The sequence below is a fragment of the Macaca fascicularis genome, chromosome 11, assembly GCF_037993035.2.
Source record: "Macaca fascicularis isolate 582-1 chromosome 11, T2T-MFA8v1.1".
NCBI lineage: Eukaryota > Metazoa > Chordata > Mammalia > Primates > Cercopithecidae > Macaca > Macaca fascicularis.
Window position 1 is genome coordinate 111,721,532 of NC_088385.1, and position 18,692 is coordinate 111,740,223.

Sequence of the window (18,692 nt, forward strand, 5' to 3'; positions counted from 1 at the left end):
TATTGGGTTTCTCTCCCAAATATTTTTTATTTGTGCTTAGTTGAATCAGCCAATGCCAAACCCACAATATGGAGGGGAGAGAGTAAATTCCCACCAGGCTTGGCTTATCAATTCATTCATTTCACATGCATTTATTCAGACATTAAGGAATATCAAAATGAATCAAAGTACTTGTCCTCAATTTGGTCACAAAATAGATGATAATAAAGCCAAATATGGTAAGGGCATAGCTCACCATCTTGGGGGACAATTCTGCTTAGACAATGTTACTTTATCACTGACATTTGCTGCTCTGTGATTGACTATGATTCCTTGCTTCCTAATGTGGAAATAAGCCTCTTGCAATATACATTTCAGTCAGGCTCCCAGAGAAGTGACCACCATAGAAATGCTCAATTGTCCTAATTATTCTACAGTGAAACCCATCTGTCAACAAATGAAGCCCATGCATGGTCTTTCTCTTACAACATATAAACACACAGCCAGGAATCTCCAAATATTTGGGAAAGCCAACCAACGCAAAAGGAAGAGCACAAAGCGAAGGCAAAAAATAGATATGGAGGAAATACAGAAGATTAAAACAGACAAACAAAACCAAGTAGAGGTAAGAGAGGATATTATATACATAAAACAAGAAATGCCAGGAGCAAGAAGAATAAGCAATAGAGAATAGAGAGGGGGAAAAAAAGGCTCTTGGAAATTAAATATAGCACACCCAAAATAAATTTAACTGAAGGATAGGGAGATAAAGTTGAAGAAAGCTCATAGAAAAAATTTTAAAAATACACAGATAGAAAACAAGAGAGATGGAAGAGGTAGTTTATCTACCCAGGAGGTACAATTTCCATCTAATAAGAATTCCAGGAAGATAAAACAGTGAGTAGGAAATTATCAAAAAGTAGTGGAACTTTTCCCAGAAGTAAAGGAGACACTCTGTGTGCTCAGCACAGTGAAAAAACAAATGCCCACACCAAGAAGCTTATCATAAAATTTCATAACACCAAGAACAAATGCTTCTGGTAAAAGAAAATAAAGACAAATAGATAAGTAAAACTACCATATAATGGGAAAGGCAAGTCATAAAAATTACAATATAATGAGGTGTCTTTAGGTTGAAGATGATATACTGAGCAATTAAGTTTACCACCTCTTAGTCCTAGCAATGCATCAGGATTGAAAGAAAATCAAGCCGTAAAATTGCTGAGAATAGAAAAGAGAGTGGACATCTGCGTTCTTAAATTGTAGCTACCAATGGATAGAAAGTGGATGGGGTATCACAAAAATGCAGGGAACGAGCCCCATCCCCAGACATACTGTCGAGAGCTCTTTCCTCCAGGTGCCCTCAGAGTCAGCAAGTACAATGGACGAATTTCAGACAAAGAGCAGACGCTGATAGAAATTGTAGAAAAACATCAAGTACCTGCTTTCCTCACCCCTATGAGTGATGGTGGTATTTTCCACCAGGCTTAAACCAGATAAACATCCTCTAAAAAGTTGAACTAGGATTTAGGGTTCCTCTAGTGGTGGTTGAGTTCTCAAAGTAGAGAAAGTCATCCCCATTGGACATTTGGAAGAGAAAGTATATCTGCTTGTTCCTAACCTGGACATGTTTTCATGAAAGCTTTTAGTGATGCCCACCACTGGATATGCCCTACACCCCTAAACACAAATATACACATACACCACACACAGAAATACACACACATTATATAGTCCTTTGACCATATCATGCAAAAAAATAGGCCAGTAAAGACAGAGAAAATCATGCCAATGACCTAAGTGAATGAATCTAGTGACACAGGATCCTTTTGGTGCTGCTTTGCCAGCCAGAAATCTCCATGGGCAACGGTGCCTCTGCCCAGGCTTTGCTTGGCCTTGGGTTTGACACTGGGCTCACTCTGCCCACTCGGCCTGACAGGCTATGCTTGGCTCATGCCCTGTCCTGGATCCTACACCCACCTCAGGATCTGTGCTCAGCCTGCAGCTGGGTTGGGTGTGCCGTGACCTGCTTCTGCCTTGGCTGCCAGCGTCTGGATGAGGGGAATGAGGTGGCACCCAAAAACTCAGAGATGCCAGTAACCACTGAGCCCTAAAGGGCATTACGGCTCTCACCTGGGGCGTCTCAAGGTTTGAGCCCCCAAGAAATGTTACAGCTCTCTCTCATCCCCACCTCCTGCAGTGTGGCAAATGGGGGATGTGTTACAGCTTATTTGTGTTTCATCTCATTCGCTCCTGCTGCCTGCAGTGCTGTGAATGGGCGTGTGTGGTACCTAGTGGCTTTTACTCCCCAGTTGCTTGGTGAATGGGAGGGAGGGTTGCAGTGTTACAGCTATTTTTGCTCCAACATTCAGCAGGTTCCTGGTTCTTGTCCTGTGACCAAGAAGAATGAAGTTATGTGGACACCAGAGAGTGAGCAAGGCAGGGAAGAATTTTACTGAGTGACAGAAAAGCTCTTGACAACAAGAGGGAGCCCAAAAGCAGGTAGCCCAATGTGTGACTGAGTCTGGGGTTTTTATGGGCTCAGAATGGGAGAGTGTGTGCTGATAGTCCATGGGCAGTCCTGGTAAAAGCACCATTTGATTGGCTAAAAGGCATTGAGGAAGTTCTTACTCCAGTTGTGGACCCTACCAGGAGCTGGTAGCTCAGTTTTCAGGCTTTAAGCTGTTTTTGGCTTGAACGTCGGGTTTCACCAGGGACCCATCCCTGTCTGCTGAGGAATCTGTCTGCCTCCTTTCGCTATCACTAATACCATAAGACATTCAAGGAAAAGCTACTTCACAAAGGAGAAAAATTTAGGGGAACAAAGAAAACAATGAATGCTACATATTAATCTGGGTTTTTAGCTGCAGAGTGGAGTATCTACCTGGGTTTATACATTTATTCAACAAATACTTAAAGGCCTACAATGAACCAGGTACTTTTTGAGGTGTTGGTGGTACAGCAACGAATAGATTGGACATGACACCTTCCTTTCAGTCAAGTGCAATCAGGCCTTCTGGATGAAAAACAGCCAGTGCAGAGGCCCTGAGATGACAGCAGGCTTTGTGTGTTTGAGGAGCAGCAGGGTGACAGTGTTACTTGGGAAGATAGCACAGGGAAGCATAGTAGGAGGTAAGGTGAGGCCACATAAAGCCCTTCAAGAGACTGTCTTTACTATGAAAGAGAGGGGAGCCACTGGAGAGCTTTGAGCAAAGGAGTAGAATGATCTGATTTTACACAGATCACTTTGGCTGTGTGTGGAAAAGACGCTAGAGGGTCAAAATGGAAGACAGGAGACCAGTGAGGTGGCTATTGCAATAATCCATACCAGAGATGACAGTGATTTGGTACAGGGTGGTAGTAGTAGAGATGATGAAAAATGGTCAAATTTTAGAGACATTTTAAAGATACAATTGGATTTGCTGGTGGTCTGGCATCAGTTATGAGACAGGAAGAAAAGTAAAGGATGGCTTCCAAGTTTTTGGCCTCAACAACTAGAAGGATAGAGTAAGATAAATATAAAGATAATGATGAAACTAAGCAAAATAGCTAACACTTTTATAGGACTTACTATGCATGATCGACTGTTTTAAGCACTCAACATATATTCATTAATTTCAACCTGACAATAGTCCTATAAGTTAGCTAGTCTTATTATTAGCATTTTTCAGATGAAAATATCAAGGAACTTACCTGTGGATATATACCCAGTGAGTGGCAGAACTGAGACTCAAACCCAGCAGCCTGGCTTAGTACTCTTAACCACTATTTTCTTTTTTTTAGGAAAGACTATGAGAGGAGCATGTTGAGGGTGGACTTGAAGATCAGGAGTTCGGTTCTAGACAAGTTAAATTTATGACACCTGTATTCATTATCTATTGCTACAAAATAAAACTCAGTGGCTGAAAAACCCCAAACATTTATTATCTCACTGCTTCTGTGAGTTAGATCTTGAGTGCAGTTTAGTTGAGTACCTGTGGCCCAAAGTCTCTCTTGGAGTCACTGGGGCTTGGGCTGTGGTCTCATGGGAAGGTTTGACTGAGAGTGAGGGATCTGCTTCCCATCTAACTCACATGGTTTTTGGCAGACATTGGTCCCTCGCCACAGAGGCCTCTCTGCAGGGCTACCTTATGATATGAGAGTTGGCTTTTCTCAGGTTGAGTCATCCAAGAAAGGGCTAGAGAGAGTGAGTGCCCAAGATGAAAGGCACAGTCTTTTTATAACATAATCTTGGAGTGACATTCATCACATCTACCATATTCTATTAATTAGGAGTGAGTTAACATGCCCAGTCAGCCCACAGTCAAGGAAAGAGGATTACACATGGGCACAAATGCCAGGTGGTGGGGTTCACTGCATATCCATGTGGCAAGGTCATATAGGCAGTTGGAAAATATCTGGAATCTGAGGGATAAGTCCAGGCTGGAAAGCCATCATGGGGAATGTATTTATTATTGGATAATCTTTGAAAGGACTGGAGGAGCCGGGCGTGGTGGCTGTAATCCCAGCACTTTGGGAGGCCGAGATGGGCGGATCACAAGGTCAGCAGATCGAGACCATCCTGGCTAACCCGGTGAAACCCCGTCTCTACTAAAAAATACAAAAACTAGCCGGGCAAGGTGGTGGGCGCCTGTAGTCCCAGCTACTCGGGAGGCTGAGGCAGGAGAATGGCGTAAACTCGGGAGGCAGAGCTTGCAGTGAGCTGAGATCCAGCCACTGCACTCCAGCCTGGGCGACAGAGCGAGACTCTGTCTCAAAAAAAAAAAAAAAAAAAAAAAAGGAAGGACTGGAGTAGTCATCTCAGGCTGAGTCTCCAGGAACATCTCCCTGAACCATACTCCAGAACTGGTCTGAGAAGAGATCTGCTGTGGCCCCTGCTGCTATGGACTCCAAAAATGTTGTACCTCTGCCTTCCCCCAGTGCCAGCAAAATAGGCGCCAGGTGTCCTAGCAGGTTCTTCTTGCAACTAACTTTAGAATCAAAGCTCTCAAAAGAGCATATGCTGGTTGGCTGAACCAAAGTCTATATTCTAGTTACAAGGAGATGGAAAATGTAATATTTGTCATGTCTATGATGAGAAGATGAAATTAATATTATGAAAAGGTATCAAAATATGGAGAGAGTGCTCAAAGATTTCAGGCATCTATAAGTGACTTTTCTTCATCACATTCTGGGAGGAACTGAGATAATTTAGGAGAAAATGAAGGCCATAAAACAAATCTAATTAAGAGCCACAAAGATATGGATAGATATCATATCCATCCATTCAAAGTACTAACAAAAAGAAGCAAAAAACAAGAAGTAGGTTGTGAAAATTAAAGATATAAATGCATAAATGAAGAATGTAATACATTGGGTGAAATAAATAGATGAAAAAATCTCCCAGAATACAGAACAACAACAACAAACACCCCAAAGAAATGGAAAATCTGAGGGGAAAAAATAAGAAATATGTAAGATCAGTCCAAGATGGTCCAAATTTAAGACATCCTAGAAAGAGAAAAGAGAGAAAAAAAGCATGAAATGGTTTTTTTTAAATCCCAGAACTAAAGGAAGATATTCAAAAAAGTTTCCTGAGTTCCAAGTTCAATGAGTGAAAAATGACCCACATAGCTATAGTACCATGATATTTTGGAACATGGAGGACAAATATAAAGATGCTGGTTAAACCAATAAAAATAAGCTAACATTTTAATAGGCTTACTATGTGTGATCAGCTGTTTTCAGCACTTGACCTATATTGGTTAATGTCAACCTCACTATAGTCCTACAAGTTAGCTACTCTTATTATTATTATTATCATTTTTCAGATGAAAGTATCAAGGAACTTACCCATGGATACATACCTTGTGAGTGGCAGAACTGAGAATCAAACCAGCAGTCTGGCTTAGTACTCTTAACCACTATTTTCTTTCATTAGTGACAGTGAATTCTAGAAAGCAGTAAAGAAATGCCTTCAAAGTTCTGAAGAAACATAATTTTAAATGGAAAATTACCTAAAATATCAATCAAGTATTAGAGGAATATAATACATTTTCACACATGCAAAAACTCAAATATACAAAAACCCATTTTCAAACATGCATGTGTGAGCGTGCATGTTTGTTATATAAGTTATATATGCATGTTTATAGGTTATATATAACATGCGTATGTTATATAAATGTTATATATAACATGCATATGTAGGTTATATGTGCATGTTTGCATATAGGTTATATATACATACATACATATATATAGGTAAGTATATATACTTTCCGAAAAAGTAACTTAAGGATTTAGTGCAACAAAAGGAAAAATAAGCCAGGCGCGGTGGCTCACGCCTGTAATCCCAGCACTTTGGGAGGCCGAGGCGGGCGGATCACAAGGTCAGGAGATCGAGACCATGGTGAAACCCCGTCTCTACTAAAAATAGAAAAAATTAGCCGGGCGCAGTGGCAGGCGCCTGTAGTCCCAGCTACTCGGGAGGCTGAGGCAGGAGAATGGCGTGAACCCGGGAGGCGGAGCTTGCAGTGAGCTGAGATTGCGCCACTGCACTCCAGCCTGGGCGACACAGCAAGACTCCGTCTCAAAAAAAAAAAAAAAAACAAAAGGAAAAATAACTTGAAGACAAACAATGGCATGACCTCCAAGATCAGTGAACCAATTAAAGAGTGCAACAAAAAGTAATCCCAGATAACTTCTATGCAAATGGGCATAAGCACTGGCCATCTTGCCCCTATTTTTACACTTCTTTGGTAAGAAACTCAATTCCAGGAGACAGATTTTTCAGTTTGGAGTCTATCTGTATGCTTCCTTTTGTACTGAGACAGATATGATACTATAGTTATGGCCTGGAGATGGGCTGCAGGTAGGATCTGATGTCGTTTCCCAGGGAACTCAGGCAGACACAGCAGGGAGCAAGTGGGGCTGCTTCAGCATAAAAAGCTGCTGAAAAGCTATTGCCCACTGCTATGTGCAACATTCCATGGCTTCAGTTCAAGGATAAAGCCCTGTTCTGACCTCTCAAGTTTCTGCAGCTTTGGGATCCTGGGAGACAGTGCCTTAGGAGTAGACACCAGGACTCTCAGGGCAGGAATGGCACCAACAGGAGTAACACCCCTACCCAAACAGTGTCTTGAGCTTTGAGCATGAACAAAGGGAATCCTGAGCTGAAGACCCTGAGAGGATGACTCTTGCCAAAGTGAAGTGAGAGACCCCAGGGACTCCTAGAAATAATTGGGTGAGGCTTAAAGAGAGGGAGCTAGTGTTTCGGTGATATGCAAATAGACTAATGAGCAGGAGAAATTTGAGTACTTACTGTAAACATATTGTAAACATAAGATCTTATTTGTACTCAGAGGTTGTTGAGGTCTGGGGACACCTGAATTATATTTATCCAGCTTAGCATTGTCATTATCATCATCATTAACATCCTATTCTGCACACACTCAGTATAATAGCAATTGTGCTTTATCTCAACTTCTTTTTGGATGCAAAATGATTTCAGTCTATGTGTCCTTTTTTACCTTTCCCATTCCAGCCTTGCTATTCATTCTGTGGTCCACAGACCAGCAACATCAGCATCACCTGAGAACTTTTTCGAAATGAAAAAGTTTGAGAACATCAAGCCTCACCCTAGGCCCACTGAACCAGAATCTGTAACAAAATCCCCCAGTGACTTATATACACATCAAAGTTTGAGAAGTTAATAACCACTCTTAAGGAGTGGTTATTGACCTGGCCTGGAACTGCTAAATTCCTGGAACTACTAAACTCCAGTGATAAATGTCTGGCTCCTGGAACTCTCAGAATCACCTGGAGACCTGGGTTTACAGTGCTGGAGTCTGGGAGCATGGCACTGGCATCTGGCAAGGGCCTTCATGCTGTGTCATCCCATGGTGGAAGGTGGAGGGGCAAAAGAGGAAAGAGATGAGAACGAGTGGGAGCCAAACTTGCTTTTGTGACAACCCACTCAAGAACTAGGGCATTCCCAATGACAATATTAATCTATTTATGAGAACAGAACCCTCATGACCTCATTACCTCTCATTAGGTCCCACCTCCCAACATGGTTGCATTGGGGATTAAGTTTCCAGCACATGGACTTTGGGGGACACATTCATGCCATGGCAGCCTCATTACAGATTCAAATATGCATCCTTTCTTCTTTCTACTATAGGCTTGCTCACTTCTGACTCCCTTTTTCTCAACAAATGATTCTTTGGCCATGGTTGACAGGAGTCAGCCATTGAGGAGTTGGGAGATAAGGAGGAATTGAGCTTACTGGATACAATGGATAATGAGGAGGCCAGCCCTAACACTGGCAAAAACACACGTCAAAGAGAAATGAGAGTAGTAGGGAGATTATGAAGGACCTTGTTGGCTGGGTAGAAGAGTTCATTTGATGTGGTGGGAGAAATGAATGCCAGTGAAGATTGGAGAGAAGGGAGAAAGGATATGCTGAAAGTTAAGTTGAATTTAGTAAACAATTTGTATTTGAAGATAACGTATTTACCCACTTAAAACCAAGCATTGAAATGATGGTCATTTAGGCATTCTTCTCAGAAAACGACCTACCTAGGTGTTTCTCATACAAATCTGCTCTGAAGCCAGTAATGACATTTAATAAAGTCTTGTTCATTTTGTTCTCTAACCAATTGTGAGACTGCTTAATCCACAGTGCAGAGATTTGTATAGTCAATAACTGCGTTAAAGAGCCTCAGTTACTTACATACGGTGTCTAATTTTGGTGTTAATTATATCCATTAACCCAGACAGAATTGTTTTAAATTTCTGCAAGATGGTTAATGTGCTGATTCCTCTGAGGCCACTAACCACATTTTTCCTTTGGCCACATTCATAATTGGGGCTTAATAAAGCTTCTTAATCTGAATTTAGCCTCAGGATAAACGACCAAGAAGTCTAAAATTCTTCCTCGTGGAATACTTCACAATATGCTTGAATTCAAACTCGAAATTAACCCTATTGGCGTTTTCCCATTTCTTTAATTTAGAATCTTTAAGATGGAGAGCACCCTTCAATGATTAGGAGAAATACAAGATGGAAATAAAGACTGTATTACTTACAGGTCCTTGGGCGGGACATGGCATGCCTAGAGGCCACACACACGGAGGTCAGAGAGCACAGGCAGGGAGAAAAAAAAGGGAACCATGGGCCAATGCCTTTATTGGGTACTGGGCATTATCCAAACAAGTTTCCTGTGTGGAGTTTTAATTGGTGGGTTTAAACCAAGCAGGCACAAGTTCAGAAGGTCATGCAGTAACTGAGAGGTGATCACTATGACAGATCTGCACAGTCCCTGTGGGGTGTAAGAGAGAGTGGGACCAGTCAAGCAGGCTGCATCTAGCTGTCCCATGGGGAAGTGGTCACTAGGGAGCAGTTGTATAAGGCAGGTATCTGGATGGGGCACATTGAGGAACTTGGTAGGGAGTTGGACTGGAAATAGTGTCAAGAATGACTGAGCCCTGCTTCTGGTATGAGAAAGTCTAATGTATTTAAAATGGATGCCAAGGCAACACAAAATACGTAAACTGTATAAACATAAACATAAATTTTGTGGGGTATAGTGAATTAAGCATTCAGTTTACCCAACAAAAAGTTGACTGAAAGAGGGGGCCAGACACAGTGGCTCAGACCTGTAAACCCAGGGCTTTGGGAGGCTGAGGCAGGAGGCTCACATGAGGCCAGGAGTTGGAGACCAGCCTTGGCAACATAGTGAGCCCCCCATCTTTTGGCTGGGCGTGATGGCAGGAGGATCACCTGAACCTAGGAGTTCAAGGTTCCAGTGAGCTATGATCATGCCACTGCACTCTAGCCTGGGCAACAGAGATCCTGCCTCTAAAATAATACTTTTTTTAAAAAGTTGGCGGAAAGATATACTAAATAAAAGTACAGAGGTTTGTATCCTTCAGATCCTCTTAAAGAAAGATATTTATTATTGGAAGTTAGTAGTTCCAGGAGCTGAGGTCTTCCTCGGCTGAACAAGTCACCCCATCTACCTGGTTAACTGAGCTTGAAACATCCCTGTATTTCACCCTTTACTTTTAGGGGCACCTACTGTTAATATTCTTAAGGGCACTATCTTACCTTTTATGGTGCATTTCAAAGGATGTGGTTGATTCGTTTGGGTCCAAAAATAGTACAGTCCGATAATCTGATCAGTAGCAAGACATAACATCACAATTGAAATTGTATTTACTATATTTTGTTGCACACTAGGTCTTAGGGAGATACCAAGCTGGATAACAGTTGATAGAACAAGTTAGAATATAATTTGCCCAAAATGTCTGCAGACGTTTTGGAAGCCTGGGAAATGCAATGAAGAACTCTCGTTCTGTGTGCTCCTGGCCGTGTCATATAGAGGATTACTTGCTCACCAAAATCACCTTAAAAAGATGCAAGAAATCCTTAAATCACTATCCTGTGATGATATCAATCAACATGGTTTTATCACTAATGAGAGTGACAGACAGTAGCCCGGGCAATGAGTATGCCACAAGTAAACCTAATATCCCCTATCGTAAACACTACAGCCAACTTCATTTGAAAATCTCATTTAGAACACACACTCTTGGCAGGTTTCTTTCTCTTCTAGGACACATAGCTTTTTAAAAAATACAAAAATAGGCCAAGCACAGTGGCTCACGCCTGTAATCCCAACACTTTGGGAGACCAAGGCAGGCGGATCACCTGAGGTCAGGAATTTAAGACCAGCCTGGCCAACAAGGCAAAACCAGGTCGCCACTAAAAAAAAATACAAAAATTACCTGGGTGTGGTGGTTCACTCCTGTAATTCCAGCTACTCAGGAGGCTGAGGCTGGAGAATCACTTGAACCCAGGAGACAGAGGTTACAGCAAGCCGAGATAGCGCCACTGCACTCCAGCCTGGGGGACAGAGCAAGAATCCGTCTCAATAATAATACAAAAATAATACATGTTCATTGCAGACAATTTGAGAAAGAGAAGCATAAAGAGAAAATAAAATAATCTAAAATCTCACTGCAAGATAATGAACATTTCCTTCCAATCTCTTAAAAATGCCTGGTTACATATTACATGTATATTTTGTTCTGTGTTCTTTTATGTGATGGTCAGTCAGATGTGGCTACAAGAGGACACAGGAGAGGCTCAGGAAAACAACAGTTTATTGTATTCACAGATTCTAGAAAGAGGAAGCATGGCACTCCTGCAGGGTCACATGGGGAAGCCACATGGGATGATTAAGGGGCAGAAAGCGGGGGGCAAGGGGAAAGTCTCGGCCAGGGCCTTTACAGGGGCTTCCTGGGAAAGGCAGGGTAGGGCAGGCTAAACTGTTTAGAATTGGCTAATTTGAATAATTTTGGTGGGCTCTAAACTATAGGAGTGGTCCCTGGTTGCCCAGTACCTGGCCCTGGGGTGACTAAAGCCGAGGAATACTGTCTCCTGGGATGTATGGGCCAGATGAAACAGGTGTGGCTCTGGAGTGGCTAGTTTGCATATCAAAGGCATGCTCCCAGCTGAGTCCTTTGCTTTCCGGAATAATGGGCTAACGGTAGAGAGTAGTCTGTCTCCAGCTCAGAAGGATTTTTTTTGTTTGAATCCCGTGTTGTTGTTTTTTCAATAGGACAAAAACTTTTTAATCTTTTTTTTTTTCCTCCAAGTAAAGCAATTGGACAGCGTTCCTTCTTTTCTTTTAAAAAAAAAAATCCATAGGTTTTTGGGGAACAGGAGGTATTTGGTTACTTTTTTCTTTTTTTTTTTTTTGAGACAAGAGTCTGGCTCTGTCGCCCAGGCTGGAGTGCAGTGGTGAGATCTCGGCTCACTGCAACCTCCGCCTCCTGGGTTTGAGCGATTCTCCTGCCTCAGCCTCCCAAGCAGCTGGCATTACAGGCACCCGTCACTACGCCCGGTTTATTTTTGTATTTTTAGTAGAGAGGGGGTTTCCCCATGTTGGCCAGGCTGGTCTCAAACTCCTGACCTCAGGTGATCCAGCCTCCTCGGCCCCCCAAAGTGCTGGGATTACAGGAGTGAGCCACCGCGCCCAGCTGAGTAAATTCTCAAGTGATGATTTGTGAGATTTTGGTGCACTCATTACTCGACCAGTATCCATTATACCCAATTTGTAGCCTTGTATCCCTCACCCCTTTCCTACCCTTTCCCCCCCGGAGTCCCCACAGTCCATTGTATCATTCTTACGGGTTTTTAAGAAGTCAAAACATCGGCCGGGCGCGGTGGCTCAAGCCTGTAATCCCAGCACTTTGGGAGGCCGAGACGGGCGGATCACGAGGTCAGGAGATCGAGACCATCCTGGCTAACACGGTGAAACCCCATCTCTACTAAAAAATACAAAAAACTAGCCAGGCGAGGTGGCGGGCGCCTGTAGTCCCAGCTACTCGGGAGGCTGAGGCAGGAGAATGGCGTAAACCCGGGAGGTGGAGCTTGCAGTGAGCTGAGATCCGGCCACTGCACTCCAGCCTGGGCGACAGAGCAAGACTCCGTCTCAAAAAAAAAAAAAAAAAAAAAAAAAAAAGAAGTCAAAACATCATGATATACAGACAATAAAATGTATACAAGTTATATTTTATTGTATCTATTACAATATATTAAAAATAACAACAATGCATATTTCTTTCTTCTGAGCCCCATCCCAACTCTTCCACTTCAAAGTCAGTGTGGGGGCCCTGTGGGAGTCCCTTCTTATTTCTGTCCCCAGAGCATGTCTCAAGCCATCTTAGGGGAAGAGGAAAGCTGGGACTTCCACTGGTCCTCGATGTCCCTCTGTGTTCAGTGGCCTACAGGTGAGGGGCTGCCGTCGTTCACTGAATGTAGGACGGGAGGCCAGCCTCCCCACCGGCCCCTTTGCTGAAGCAGACATACACGGCGCCCCGAAAGAGGATGGAAAGCCCTTGAATCAATCCCCCACGGCTGTCAGGAAGCTGAATCTGGGAGGCGGCAGGAGCGGATCAGCGGCGTCCCTGACTCACTGAACTTGTACCGCACTGCTCTCTCCTGTACTAGGGCTCTGAGGTGCGCAGGCCCCACAGCTGACTCAATTAATCTGAAGTGGGGTGGAGCCATCTGTGTTTCTTTTAGGGATTCAGGTGACTCTAATGTGCGAGTGTGAAACACTGGCTAAGCCCTCAGCGCTGTGCTAGGCGGCCCTCGCTTATACCCTACTTATTCCCACTTCTGCCTTCTCCCCGTGGCGTCCCCAACCTCTTCCTTTCCCTTGGGCACACCACCACTCCTGCAGAAATAGCTCACGACGACGTGCTCAATTCCACGACCTGTGGATTCTCCGTGGCCACTGGCCTCCTTGCAGTTTCTGTTGACACTATCAGGGGCAGCTGCGAGCGCGGACTCAGTGAAGAAGGCCTCTAGCTTGCGGCTGGGAGTTGAGCTGGAAAGGGTCTGGATAAGGGTGAGTTCTGATGCTGTTTTCTTCAAAATAAGGTCTGAAAGTACATACCTGAGCTTTGTGAGGATTCATTTACTTCTCCCTGAGTTGTATTACAGTTTCTTTGCTTTGACTTAGGAAAATTGATAAACCTATGTGACTTTCTTTGCTTCTCTCTAATCTCTGGGTGGGAGATGGTGGAGGAGTCCACAGCAAACTCGAGTGAATCCGTTACTTCTCTTTCCCACCAAAGGTCTGGAGCTGAATCTAGTCTCTGGTTTTGGCCTATAGACACTGCCCTTTTGATCTGAGGGTGAAAAGGGGATTCAATCTAAGAGTATTTCATTTCCTAAACAATCTGGAAGAGATGTATTCGTTTAAAAATCATTCACTGTTTGAGGAAACACTTTCCACATATATTCTATGCATTCTCTCTCTATATATGCCATGCCTTTTTCACTTCCATTATATTGGGAAATTTTCCCCTATGTCATTAAATGTTTTTGGAAAAGATGATTGTCCATGAGGATACATATTTTGCAAATTTTATGTACCATAGTTTTTTAACCATTTCTCTATTGCTGGACATTTAGTTTGTTCACGATTTTTACTCTTATCAACAACTGCTTTAAATTTTCTCACATATAAATCTTTGGTCCTCTCACATCATTTACCATGAATATTGAGAATGCCATATTTTATCCTTTTGGAGTCCTCTCGGTGTTAAGAACAGAAGTAGTTTCACATGTGATGTTTAATTAAAGCTTGTTAACTTCACTCATGGCCTAGATCAGCTTGCACTGGGGCCCTATAAAACCTGTCTCTTTAATAATTAAGCCATATGAAATCACAAGAGTATGCCAAATCTAGTCAGCATCTATCACGACTATCCACCGTATAAACAGGCATTTCATGTTTCTGTTACATTCAACTTCTGAAATGCCATTAGCAGAAACCATTAAAGCAAACAACGAAAACACAAGTAATAATTTCTTTAAAAAACACTTTGCAATGCCTGCATCATACATATTAATTTAAAGCTGCAGCAACAGAATCTCATATTCAGATGGTGTCCTTTCAAAAGGAAATGTGTAACAAATCCCTAGCAGTATTTAGCTTAATGTACCTTCCTGGTGATTTATATGATGCACGTCATTGTGTGCATAAAGTCCAAATTTCATGACACAGACACACACAATTTTATGGATGACAGTAATATTCCAATGAATGATATAAACATCAACTGTTAATTCGCTAAGAGAGATAGAAAGTCAAGGCAAAAGAGACTATGTCCCAAAACTACCTGACTACTGCCTTTAGGCAAAAGATGTTTTGGAAATCAGCTTTTAAAGACTTTAGTTTTACCATTGCCCTGAAGCAAGCTGAACCTAAAATGTTACTATCTGCCCAACCCTGGGCCCAGAGTTGCCCATGGAATACAGGTTGACTTCACCAAGATTCAAGTGAATCCATTACTTCTCATTCCCACAAAACGTCTGGAGCTGAGTTTAGTCTCTGGTTTTGGCCTATTGACATTGTCATTTTGATCTGAGGGTGAAAAGGGATTCAACCTAAGAGTATCTCATTTCTTAAACAATCTAGAAGAGAGGTATTAGTTTAAAAGTCATTCATTGTTTGAGGAAACACTTTCCACATATTTTCCATGCATTCTCTCTCTCTCTCTCTCTCTCTCTGTGTGTGCGTGTGTATGTGTGTGTGTAGACACTACCTTTTAGAATTTTACTCTGTTATATAACTTTACTTTGCAACTTTTACTTTCCTGAAAGTGCCTGGATAAGTAATGTGTAAAGTGTAAGGCAAAGTTGTTTCTGTTCTATCTTGAGCAGTTCATAAAATAACCTTCAGGGCACCTTCCCTATGATCTGCAGATTGGCTTGGCGTGCACTGCAGAGGTGCCAATCATTCTTTTTCTGCTTACTCCTCTCTGTGAGAGGACTCACAGCACTGGAAGAAGTGGTCCAATCACCATGTGATCTCTGCTCCTTAACCTGGCCACAGCAGATCGAAGCCAGAGCCCAGATGAGTCATTAGATTTTCTGCCCTGAGGAGTTGGAATTGTGACTTAGTGACTGGGTCTGTTAGCTGCACGGGTTTCTCTTTCTTCTGTTTCTCAAATAGCCTCAAGCCCTTCAGCCTCCTGGGCGATGTCTTCCTTGAATATCCAAATAAAATGTCTTAAGTCCTGCGGTGGAGACAAATGCTATGTGTTAAACTCAATTTCATTTCTTCTTCCTCTTCCTGGGCACACAGGAAGACCACATTCCCGAGCTTCCCTTGCAGTTAAGTTGTGCCATGGCTGTCAGGTGCTAAGCAGAGAGGCAATGGCCAGGAAGAGGAGGCAGGAGTCTCTTCTTGTACAAGAGTTGACAATTAAAGAGGAGAAGAGTAGAATGGTGTTGGTAAGCTCAGATGGAGGCTTTTCTTTCCAAGGAAGATTTGTGTGTATGATAGAGCAGAGAAGTGGGCCACTGGTGCTAAAGAGAGGAAATGTGGTAGAAATGGATGGGTTGAAGGGTGAGCTTGAAACAATATGGGCATGTCAAGGCAGGGACAAGGAGTTACTGAGGAAGCTTATCCAGAGGCCTCAGCCTTCTCCCTGGAGTCAGAACCACCTGCTAAGGGCAGTGGAGGAGAAAGGGTGGGAAAAGAGAAACTCTGAAACTGCCCTCTGGCCAAGTTCGTGGAGCTGGACAGCATGGATTTGTAGTAAGCCAGACATGATTGGTTTTGTGCCAAATCCATGGAGTTTGGTGTGATCCGGGAGAAGGACCAGAGAAGGCTGACTGTGGGAATTATCAGAAGTCAGAAGCCTATGTTAGTATAACATTATCACTTGCCTAAAGAACAGATGATACGGAGAAAAATGTTATTCTTCTAGGCCCATATTTATTCACTATTTCTTCTTACTAATAATACCCCAGTGTCTTTAAGTACTAAAATGTTCCATTTCTATGGAATATTTTCTCTCATCTGTACGAATAAAAAGGATGTTCATTTTTTTAAACATCAGGTACTCATTACTAAACAGGACAAAATCAATCTTTTTTTATTTTTTAAGACCCAAAACAATAGTTAACTACTATTTGAGCTGGGGATCTATTGTCTAGAAAAGTAATAATTATTAAGTAATTAAAAAAATAAATATAAAAGTAACAGGTTCATTTCTGAAAATTTGTTCAGCACAGAAGAGTTTTAAAAAGAAAAAAAATCCATAATCACATCATCCAGAGCAAAACATTTAAAATATTTTGGTGTCTTAAAAAATTAGTGTCATTCCAGATAAAGTTTTGTACTCAGTGTTTTTTACACATTATTTAATATTTTCCAAACTCATCAAATGAACTTTAAAATATAAATTTACTGACTATAATATATAGTACCCATTTTTTTTGAACTTTAAGTCTGTTTTGTTTGTTTTTTGAGACAGGATCTTGCTCTGTCACCCAGGCTGGATGGAGTGCAGTGGTGCAATCATAGCCCATTATAACATCAAATTCCTAGGCTCAAGTGATCTTCCTGTCTCAGCCTCCCAAGTAGCTGGAACTACAGGTGCATGCCACCATGCCTGGCTAAATTTTTTTTTTTGAGATGGGGTCTCACTGTGTTGCCCAGGCTGGTCTTGAATGCCTGGCCTCAAGAGATCCTCTCACTTCTTTGGGAGGCTGAGATGGGCGGATCACGAGGTCAGGAGATCGAGACCATCCTGGCTAACACGGTGAAACCCGGTCTCTACTAAAAAATACAAAAAACTAGCCAGGCGAGGTGGCAGGCGCCTGTAGTCCCAGCTACTTGGGAGGCTGAGGCAGGAGAATGGCGTAAACCCGGGAGGCGGAGCTTGCAGTGAGCTGAGATCCGGCCACTGCACTCCAGCCTGGGCGATAGAGCAAGACTCTGTCTCAAAAAAAAAAAAAAAAAAGAAAGAAAAAAAAAAGAGATCCTCTCACTTGGCCTCCCAAAGTGTTGGGATTACAGGTATGAGCCACCAGTCCCAGCTTGTCTGTTTTCAAATGAAAAATTTAAAGCTGAAAATTGCTGCAATGTATATTCTGATTATTACCTTAGGACCGATTTCTACAATGGCATATCAATAGAGCAAAGAATATATTTTTCTTTAAAAATAAATTTTCTTTAAAAATAAAAGTTCTAAATGATTTTTTGAGATACATCATTCAAAAATGAAAGTGATCTATAAAATATACACTGACTAGTCTTGTCCTCATCCCTGTTCCCATTCAGTTTATTATGCCTTGTCCCCTATAGGTAATCATTTTTCTCAGTTTCCTGATTTTTCTTCCATTGTTTCTTGCTCAAATGTTTATTTCCCAGTGAGAGAAATACCCTGTTTCTTACAACCTTACAAAAAGGGAAGATATTTTATACACCGTTCCATGCCTTGCTTTTTTCACCTTACTATGTATCCTGGAGATCTTACCATATACATTTGTAAAGATATTTCCTGTTCCTTTTGTCTCTCAGTTGCATAATGTTCCACTGTATGGATATACCATAATTTATTCCACTAGGAGCCCTGAGTTGTTGTCTTATCTTTTGCTATTACAAACAAAGCTATAATAAATAATCTTGAAGTATGTCATTACATATATGTCTGGAAATATCTGTAGAATAGATTTCAAAAAGTTGGATGCAGGGCAGCAACTAGGATGTGTGGAGCTCCACACAAATATTCTTTGCAGGGCCACTGCCCTCATAGGCCATTTGGCTTTAAACTGTTTTGCAAAATTCTTGAACCCATTTGAAGCTTAGTGATTTATCGATGAAGATTTAGTGTAATGGATAGAAAAGAGGTACTTACACATTTGGCTATTGTCCAGTAAGTGCAAATGAAGATTCTTCATAGTGTCCAGATACTATCTTTTTGTGTTTTTTCTTTATTGTCAAATGTTATTCCTGGCTAATTTCCTGTCTCCCACTGCAAGGAAAAGTTACCAATATTGTTACTAGTTTCTATGCCAGGGCTCTTCAGAACCTATTTGTATTGAAATGGTACCACATTGACATCACCACATCGACGGCAGGCAAGAAGGACACCAATTGAAAGGGCCAGCTGTGGAGCAGTGGTCTTGAATACCTTTGGAAGAGAAAGGGACAGCCATCCCTAGAGACCTGCCTGACATGTGCTCTAGAGCCAGCAGAGGGGGTGGGGAAACCTCCCTGAGTGCAAGTGATGAAGTGTGCACAGGGTAAAGGGTGACTGCTACCACCGTGTCAGACTTGAATGCTCTAGATGGGAGGCAACGCGGCAGCCAGAATGCTGACATGAGACAGCTACGGCTTGAGTCCAAGGGTTAAC

At 42.2% G+C, this 18,692-nt stretch overlaps 1 long non-coding RNA gene across 1 annotated transcript; it reads right to left on the reverse strand.

Annotated features, from left to right (window-relative positions):
* Nucleotides 1–12,527: 12,527 nt before the first annotated feature.
* On the reverse strand, nt 12,528–18,312 carry LOC141408091 (uncharacterized). Its single transcript, XR_012420558.1, has 2 exons — nt 18,195–18,312; nt 12,528–15,563 (listed from the first exon to the last, which is right to left on the reverse strand). It is a non-coding gene; the product is annotated as an uncharacterized lncRNA (long non-coding RNA).
* Nucleotides 18,313–18,692: the final 380 nt, after the last annotated feature.